We start from the raw sequence: 10,248 nt of genomic DNA, 5'->3' as shown, positions 1-10,248 counted from the left end.
CTCAGTTCCTTTTCTCAGGGCAAATAAGGAGCTTTATCATTCCTCTTAGTAACCAAATACATGCTTGTAACAAAATAACATTTATATAAAACACTTAGAAAATATAAAAGAAACCTAAGCATTTCCACATAAAGCAGTCCTTATGTTCTAACAGGATGTTTGCTAAATTATCAATTATGTAAAATTATTTAAATTATTTCTTCATATCATGAAAATTCTAGAAACACTTTCAAGACCAAAGTAGTCAACATCCACTGAATAAATGTTAAAGCTGTCACTTATGTATCACAGTTCTATTCTCTACTCACCCAAGCATTTTTAGGAACAAGGCTCATACTTCCCATCTTATAACAGGCATTTTATCCTAGTCATTAGAGATGTAACTTAGCCTAGAATAAACCAGCTTAGATCTGAAGGGATTTATACTAGAGACATATCTATTTTAAAATATGAGAATTAAAATCTTATTAACTTCAGTGTCATGTTTTCATAGCTGCATGAGACATTTATCCAGTTTACTATTTTGTAGCTATATCAATGACTTAGAGAAGATTTAGAGTAACTATTTTGAAAAATAGAGGAAATCAAGATTATAGTTATAGAATAAACAAACTTAAAGAGAAATCAGAGATTAAAAACATACAAGTCTTTCATTGTACATATTTATGTCTTCTAATTAAAAAGAAAAACAATTCTCTTGAGTGCTTACCATGTATCATGTTAAGGGTTTTGCAGGGGTCAGTTCAACCATCTTAAGAATCATTTAAGTTTGATACTGTTAACATTACTTCTATTTTGTGAATGATGAAACTGAAACTTCATCATTAATTAAATAAACTTATTGGCAGAAGAGGGAGTCAAATCCTGGCCTTTACCTGTCCCTTAAACGATATGGCACTGCATTTCTGATGTAAAACACGAGCAACAAATAGAAAGTCCAGGCCAAGCAAGTTCATTAACTGAGGTCATTCATCTACCTAATAGCAAACGGTGAACTGAATCTAGAATCTACTGACTCATAATTATTGAGATGTTTTTACTCCATAAAGAATATTAAATTTGTATTCACGTTGTATATTATATGCCATCTTATAACTACTGTTTATAACTCTTACATAATTCGTAGCATTATATAAAAGTGATACAAGATTATTTAATTTTTTTTAATGATGCACTTTGTAATTTTGCCTACTGTTGCTGAAAAGAGCATTCAAAAACACCTCTCCCAAATACTCCACGAAAAGCCTTGTGAAAAACCTTTGAGAGAATTGCTCGTGATAAATGAGCCATTCATGCCTCAGAGTGGTTTACTTTAGTTGAATAATTTACTCTCCTTTTACTATTAGCTGAGTTTAATTGCATGGAAGGTACAGGGATGTATTTTATTGGTTACCAATAATTGTTGAATTACTTGATTTTGGGTTGGCATAGTGAAGGGATTCAGGAATGGAAAGATTTGATTTTGGTGACCACCTCCCCAGGTGATTTGTGCAAAATAAACTTCATACGTTTTAGGATGCAGAAGATGAGTTAGGCTAAATGCAAGATCAGAAACCAGGAATAGTGCCAAAAGGGAGGAAAATGCACCACAGATACTTAAGCTATGATCATTTTTCCAAAGGACTGTGCACTGGGTTTCATGTGGTGCTATAAGAGAAACAGACAGTATCTCAAATAAATGATAAGTAGTTTGGACATTGAGGAATCAAGAATGAAAAATGTCACCCTTGCCTTTACTCACACTATTTTTCCTTCCCCTTGGATACCCTCCTTTCTACATATGCTATGGTTTGGTTTGTTTGACGCGTCCAAACCTCATATGGAAATCTGATCTGCAATGTGGGAGGTGGGACCTAACAGGATGTGTTTGAGTAGTGAGAGAGGATTCCTCTTCAATGCCATGGAGCCATTCTTCAAGTAATGAGTGAGCTCTCACTCTATTTGTTCCCAAGAGAACTGGTAGTTAGAAGAGCCTGGAACCTCCCTGTTCCCTCTCTTCCTTCCTCTCTCACTGTTTGATCTCTACACAGCATGCTTCCTTTCCCTTCTTCCATGAGTGCAGCTAGCCAGAGGCCCTCATCAGAGGCGGATGCTGGCACTATGTTTCTTGTACGTCATGCAGAATGGTGAGCCAAATAAACACCTTTTCTTTATAAATTACCCAACCTCAGGTTTTCCTTTATAGCAACACAGAAATGGACTAAGATCCCCTCTATCCACCTTGAAAATCCTACTTCTCAGAGAGCTATCTTTTATTTGCCGACGCCAACAAGTAAGGTCATCAGCTTGAAACCAAACCTTGTAAAGGTTGCAAATCTGTACTTTTAAAAATTCAAATGATTTTAGAAACTAGGCAGGGGACCTTAAATATGAAGCAGGAAGAATTATCCTAACAAAGAATTGGGTGTACTAAAAGGGCCGTCACCCTCAGACACTGAATACTAAACAATTATTTGAACAACTTGAGTTAGGATTTCTTCTGAATTATGCTGGATACTGCTTTGGCAACTTAACAGAAGCTTGAGAGTGTGTTGTCTCTTGATTGTCAAAGGAAAGTCTATTATTGCACTCCCCAATGGTACTAAAACTGGGGAATGGACTCACCCATTTCTTACTATATTAAATAACTTCTATGCCTAACTTTTTTTTCTTCTAACTTTTTTTTTTTCTTCTAACTTTCAATGTGCTGCTACTGATGTTTTTGTGGCCTAGCACTATGTATAAATACCTTTTTAAAATTTTGCATAAAATGAAAATATTTGAGTAAGCAGTCTTAGAGCTATGTATAAATGACAAGATATAATTTTAACATAATATATGATAGATATTAAGCAATATATGTAACATTTAAGTACATTTAAAAGTTAATTAAATATTAACTATGACCTCACTCTCAAACTTATAAACTATTAAAATACTAGTAATATTAATACCTATCGTCTCTTCTTCCCCTATTTCATTCCTGACTTCTCTACCAGAACAAAAACTCTTAATTTTGTGCTTATCATTTATTTGTTGTAGTTTTTTAAATAGTACTACTATATATTTAAGTATTAAACAATATGTTGCTTAGTTTTCTTCATTTTGAGCAGTATAAAATATCAAATTATGTTATCCACTATGAATTGCATTTTTCCTTTGTTATATTTCTCACATTTATCCATGTTGTTTTATATAGTTACAATTTATTCTTCTCATTCTTTGATAATATTCCACCTTGATTATTGCAAAATTTATTTAGCCACATTCTAGTCAATGCATCATTTCTGTTTTTTTTTTCACTTCTACGAACCATACTCTTATGAACCTTATGTCATTCCTGGTATACATATGTGAAATTTCCTCTAAAAAAATCGTTCAAACATTTTACTGTGATTTGTACCAAGAGATAAATTTTAAACAACAGCTTGGTAGATATTTACAATAAGGAGTCTTTTAGTCCATGGATATGGTATATCATTCCACTTATTTAAGTCTTTTAAATATTTCTCTTTTTTTCCCCCTCTTCTAGAGACAGGGTCTTGCTCTTCTGACCAAGCTGGAGTGCAGTGGTATGATCATAACTGACTGCAGTCCCAAACTCCTGTGCTCAAGTTATCCTCCCACCTCAGCTTCTTGAGTATCAGGACCTATGGGTTGTCTATTTTTTTAATTTTTATTTTTTATACATATGGGGTCTTACTTTGTTGCCCAGGTTGTAAATATCTTTCAATAAAGTTTTCTTCTTCTTTGCATAGAAACCATTAGCTACATCGATTTTCTATTCTCTCTTGAGATTACAAGTAGAACGCAGACTGTCTAGTTTATCCTGTAGTTCTCATAACGTTCTTTCATATTTCCCATTTTCTTATATCTCTACACTATGATGTGAGTACTTGCTTCACATCTGTCTTCCAATTCTTTTATAATCTTTGGGTGCTTTCTTACCTACAAATTATTTGTAAATTGTTGTTCTAGACTTTTGCTTTATTCTTTTCCAAATCAGTTTTGTAATTGTAAGTTTTCAGTTGTTCACTTAAAAAAATTCATTCTTTTTCTTCTTAATATGTTATATTATTTTACATTTTTTTTCTGATAAGTATATCATCTGAAGTCTTTGAGAGGTCTAAAGTGGTTGACTTTTTAGTTTTTGCTTACTTTACCTTATGTTATTGTGCTTTCTAGGTTTGTTTTTATGGTTAAAATGTATTAGCTGTATTTGGTTGAACTTAGTTTGTAAAAAACTGAATCTGACTCAGTGACATTAACCTGCAAAGATAATTTAATTTGTTCCTGCTTGATCCCAAAACCTGCTACTAATTTGAAGCTACTTTAACCTCCTTAGGGTTTCAATCTTAATCCAATGATTTTAGGTCCAGCTCTTTCACTGGTATTCTCAAGGCCTTGGCTCTAATCACAGCATCACTAGTGGTATTAGTTCCCAGGGCAATTATGTACCATTCACAACTACTTTTTCTCATTAAAGTTCGTTATTTTGTTGTGGTGCTGGTGGTGATGGTTTTGGCTTAATTACCCACTGGAACTTTTCCTTGTTTGTAGTTAATCTTAACCTCAATGTTTTTCAAAGTATGTTTTATCAAGATTTTAGTCATATTGTAACCGAAAGCCCTTTCAAAGTAGCTGGTTTACCTCCCTTATTTCCAGAAATTGAAGTCCACATGCATGGTATCAACTTTTTGTCTCCTTGACATCTACTGACTGACTGATGTAATTCATTAGCAAACTAAACAACATATCAACTTATGTGTATACATGTTGGGGAGTCTGCATATGTATATATATATACACACAGTTTGATTTATGCAAATAACCGTACATATTACTTTGGATAACTGAAATTGTTATAATAAATATACGTAGAATAAATATACTTTATTAACATGCATGCCTGGCCCTGCGGCTGCTGCTAAAGTACCAGGCCCTCAGCCATACAATCGTAGTTCAAAATCTCCTTCAGCTTCAACACATCCAAGGTGGGGATTTTGGTGACTTCAAAGAAGACTAGGTGAGAATACTTGGAATACAGTCTTGAGACTATTGTTAAGAACTGAAAGTCAGCAGTTTGTTCAGCTGTCTGACCAAGGAGTAAAGTTCAGAGATCCTGTAGCCACTGTAATACTCCAGGTTGAAAACACAGTGTCAGAAACTCCTCATATAGAGGGCCAGGAGTAAGGAGGCAGTATCTAGCTTGGAAGCCTTCTCCTGGACATTGTCGTATTCCTGCAGGGTCATCTCGCAGATGTAGCGGGACAAGGTCAGTGTCTTCACGTTGGTGTGGGTACGCCTAGCATATCTACTCAGAAAATGATAGTTAACAGGAATGTTAATGTCCAATTTGAGGACATGCAGGATGTAGATTTCCATCTTGAGCATCTTATCTTGCTAATTGTCATCACAGATGTACATGAAGTCATCCACACGAAGTGGGCTGAACTCCTCAGATTTTGCTGCAATCATTAAGGCAGTGGCACCAACTAGTTGTAACTTATCCTTCCTGCATACTACCTTCATTAAGTAGAACTCCATCAGCTTCACTGCCAAGTACAGGGTCTCGTGGGTCATCTCAAAGGACACCTGCACCTCTACCAACCAGTCCACAAGAATGGCCCTCATGTCACTGGTGATTTCAATCTGCCTGTTCATGTAATCTGTAAGTATAAACTGTTCCTCTCTCTCCTTCATGTAACTGAAGATTTCCTTGGCATATACTGAGTTGAAACTCACATCACTGCTGTCCTCATCAGTATCTTCCTGTGGGCTTATTTCCTTTGGGTTCCCTTGGCCTGCAGTGAGAAAGGTTTTTTAGAAGCAGAATCACATGCACTGGACTCGGTGGTGGTACTGGACTAGCCGATGCTGGTGATGATAGCAATGCTGGACTTACCTATTATGGATTCAGGAGCAGTGCCCGACACATATGGCTGGTTCCAACTTGGGGGAATCAAGAATGTTTTGAGAAAGGTGTCTTCCTCGCAGATGGGACTCTCTTGTAAGGCCAATGGCTCCTTGAAAGACAACTCCTTCTCAGTGGTGGGCTTCTCATTCAGAGCTGTTGTATCTTTGAAGAGGAATGCCTCATTGATGGTAGACATCTGCAAGGCTAATGGCTCTTTGAAGAGGGTCTCTTTAATGATGGGCTTCTCCTTCAAAGTCAAGGACTCCTTGAAGATAGTTTCCTTCTCACTGCTGGGCTTCTCACACAAAGCCAACTGTTGCTTAAAGAGGGCCTCCTGCTCAATGCTGGGCTTCTTCTGCAAGGTCAAAGTTTCCTTAAAGTGAGCTTCTGTGTTAATAATGGGATCCCTGAGGACAGCCTCCTTCTTAACACTGGGCTTCTCCTCCATGGCCAAAAGCTTCTTGAAGAGGGTCTCCCCTCCTCAATGCTGGGATACTGCTCCGAAACCAGTGGCTGCTTAATAAGGAACTCTTGTTCACTGATGTTCTCAATCAAAGCCAACTCTCTTTGAATCTCTTTGGAGACTATGCAAGTATTTAAAAAAAAAGAGCCTAAAAGTTTTATCTGCTGGATATAATGTTGTGGGAATATTAACAAGAGTTAGATCTAACTTCTGTTAATCGGTTATCACTGGTGCTATAAAAAAAGAGGTTTTTGCTTCGTTGACAGCACAGTGAACTTAAAAATATTAAGTAAATACTTTTCCTCATGTGTCCACATTAAGAGTAGAAGGCACGTTCTTATTGGAAAAGTACTAATAGCACTTCATTCTTCTAATTAGATGGACTATTTTTTTTTCCTTTTGACAGCTGGCTGGGAAATATATAGCATGTGCTGAGCTGAATGGCATTAGGGATTTAATAGTGCCTGAGAAAAATTTCATCTCTTGTGCATTGTTTTAAGCCAAAGAATTACAATAAACAATCCAATTAATCTTACCATCTTGTGAGCCTTTAAGTGTTATGTTGTACATATTAACTTTCAGTGGACTATTGCACTGTCTTCATGGTTTTGCTTTATTTTGGCAAGTACTTTTGAGTCTGTGTATGCATCAGGATGGCTGAACAAATTTCTTGACACATCCCATGAGGTGGCATCAGAGAAACTCCAGGGTTGAGGTGGAGACAAGTCTTGCTACTGAGGTTCAGTGCTGCCATGTTACTCCAGCTACTGGCCAGAGCAATGGCTGGAGAGCTGGAAGGTTCTGAGGATGAGAGGAGGAGGTGTATGAGACACAACTGTGCCTAGAATGCTCATTTTGAACAATCAGGACTTTCTACAGTTTGTGTACTCCTTGGTCTCTTGTACATCACTTAGTAACTATTCCTTGGATTGTTTTTCCTGTGCTTTTTGCATATTAGGGATTATTCACTTCATTAAGGTGTAATCTAGTACACTGGAATTGTCTTTCCCTAAGTCATATAAATAGCAATTCTGTAGTGTCCTTGTTATAAAAGTTCTTAAATATCACTTAGATATTATTGTAAATATAAATACCACAATTACTCCTTGTGTTTAATTACAGAAAGGCAGAAAAATATTATTTTATGCCTGTGACATGCAATGTGGGAAATTGAATTCAGGATATAAATGAAGCAGCTGAGAGAAAAGTCTATGATTAATTTGATACTTTATTGAAAAAGGAACTAAAGAATTGCCACAAATGTAGTGGTGTATTATAGATAATGTAATTGTTTATATAACTGCAATTTTTTAAGTCAATGTCTTTAGTTTTGCTCATTAAAAAAAAAAAAAACGAAGCCCATAACTTTTAATCACAAATTCAAATGTATTCAAACTATAGATGTTAATCACTCAATTCATCTTTCCAACTGTGATGAAGGTGAGGTTAGGGTGAAGGTGAGTGTATGAGGTTTTCAAGATAACAGATTGTTGAAAATCTGGGCACCAACCTGGGTTTTGTTGTTTATCTCTGGAAATAAGAACGGGTCAGAACACATAAGAAAAATGTTAAAAGCAAACTGATATCTGAGAAAGACAGTCTCTCAGAGAGCCAGCAAGCCTGAATGGGATAGGAGAGAAAACATGAAATAATGAAAAGGAGGAATTCAAAGACTGCTGTGAAACACAACATTACTGAAGAAGACCAGTTTCAGAGAGCATAAGATAGGAAGATGATTTAAAAAGCAATGACTATGGACCAGTGATATAAGAACAATCAGATGAAAAAAATAATTTCTGAAAATGTATCAGGTAGCTTATGAAGCTAGGGGAATGGGATATCACCTAGAACAGAGCCTGATGTTCTCATGTAAGTCTCTGTAACCTCTCAGAGAGATAGATGCACTAAAGACATGCAAGTGCAGTTGAGTGGGCAAATTAGTCTTCAGCAATTCTGTTCTCAGACATATATTCCATAGTGATTCTCATACCCATGTGAGAAGGTATTAATTGCAACAATGTTTATGGTGGTCAGGAGTTATAGGCAATTTGGGTGACATCACCAGAAAATGTGAGTAAGCATAAGTAAATGTATACCATGATAAATCTTTCAGTGATTCAAAACAGTGAATTAGATATATTTACAGCAAAATGGATATATGTATATATCCATATATAACATTTATATATATATATATAATCTCCTTCCTGATATTATATAAAATATCCTGATATTGGTCAATCTACCTAGAGTTATATCAATTTCATCAATCTTTTTTTAAAAATCTTCTTTTATTTGCTTTTTCTTTAGTTTTCTCTGTTCTTTTTAAATTAACTTTTCTCTTACATTTATTATTTTCTTTCTTCTATTTGCTTTGAGATTTTCCTCTCTATCCAGTTTATTTTATTAGAAGCTAATATCACTATTTGAGACTTTTCTTGTTTTGTAAGTATTTAATGCTCTAAATTTCTTTCAAAACATTGTTTTAGCTGTATTCCACAAACTTTGATATACCATTAGCACTTTTATTTAGTTCAAAATGTCTAATTTGTCTATTCTTTCTTTAAACCATGGGCTACATAGAAATGTGTTGTTTACTTTCTAATTACTCAAGAATTTTTCATACATATTACTGTTATATATATAATATATACATAGCATGTATGTGATCTATATAAAATATATGTGTGTTAATATATAGTTTAATTCTATTATGGTCAGAAAGTACATGTTTTATAATTTCAATTCTTTTAAATTTATTGATTTTGCTCTGTGACTCAAATTATATAGTCTCTTTTGATAAATGTTTCATGTCCACTTGAAACTAATGTCCATTCTACTGTTGTTGAGTTGAAAGTTCTTTAAATATCAATTAGTTGATTTTGCTCCCTGATAAAATTTCTTGTTTTGAAGTATACTTTTATCGTATTTACATAGCTACTACAGTTTCCTTTTCATTATTGTTGTAATGGTGTATCTTTACCCATCCTTTTGCAATATGTGTCTTTACATATATATTTTGGTAACAGCATGCAATTCAGTATGGTGGTGTCATCCAAACTGATAAACTTTACCTTTTTATTAGAATGTTTAAAAAATTACATTTAAAATAATCATTGATATGTTTGTGTTCAAATCCTCCTTTTTACTTTTGTTTTCAATTTGTACTACCTGTTCTTTATTCTGATTTTCCTCTTCCATGTCTTCTTGGATTATTTTTATTATTTCTTGTTATATCCACTAATTATTTATTAGTTACACTTATTTTTTCTTTCATTTTTTTAGTGATTATCCTAGGGTTTTATATACATATATCTTTCTCTCGCTCTCTCTCTCTCTCTGTGTATTTAGCTTATAACGCTGTACCTTTAAATAATATTATACTACTTTACATACAGTAGGAGAACATAGGGTATACTTTCATTTTCTCCCCATCTTGCTTTGTGATATTTATGTCATTCATTTTACTGCTAAACATATTATAGCCCCAAAATATATTGTTATTATTTTGGTTTACACATTTGACTTTTAAAGAGATTTAAAATCAGGAAAAATATAGTTTATACATTTTCTTAAATTTTTGCTATACCTCATTTTTTTTGGGTTTTTATAAATGTATATGTTGTATTATTTCTGCTTAAATAACTGTTTTTTTTTTGTTTTTTTTTTTTTTTTACATTTTTTTTTCCCATTTATTTATTTTATTGCATTTTACATTTTGGGGTACATGTGAAGAACATGCAAAATTGTTGCATAGGAACACACGTGGCAGTGTGATTTGCTGCCTTCCTCCCCATCACCTACATCTGGCATTTCTCCCCTTGCTATCTCTCCCCAGCTTCCCACCCCCCACCCTCCCTCCCCTATTTCCCCCCAACTGACCCCAGTG

At 34.5% G+C, this 10,248-nt stretch overlaps 1 pseudogene; it reads right to left on the bottom strand.

Annotated features, from left to right (window-relative positions):
• Window positions 1–4,840: 4,840 nt before the first annotated feature.
• LOC116560335 lies at window positions 4,841–5,694 on the bottom strand (annotated as a pseudogene).
• Window positions 5,695–10,248: the final 4,554 nt, after the last annotated feature.

Source organism: Sapajus apella, unplaced genomic scaffold (genome assembly GCF_009761245.1).
Source record: "Sapajus apella isolate SASKATOON/1434 unplaced genomic scaffold, GSC_monkey_1.0 scaffold1, whole genome shotgun sequence".
NCBI classification, from domain to species: domain Eukaryota; kingdom Metazoa; phylum Chordata; class Mammalia; order Primates; family Cebidae; genus Sapajus; species Sapajus apella.
Note: the sequence above shows the minus strand (reverse complement) of the source record. Positions and strands in the feature narration are given on the sequence as shown.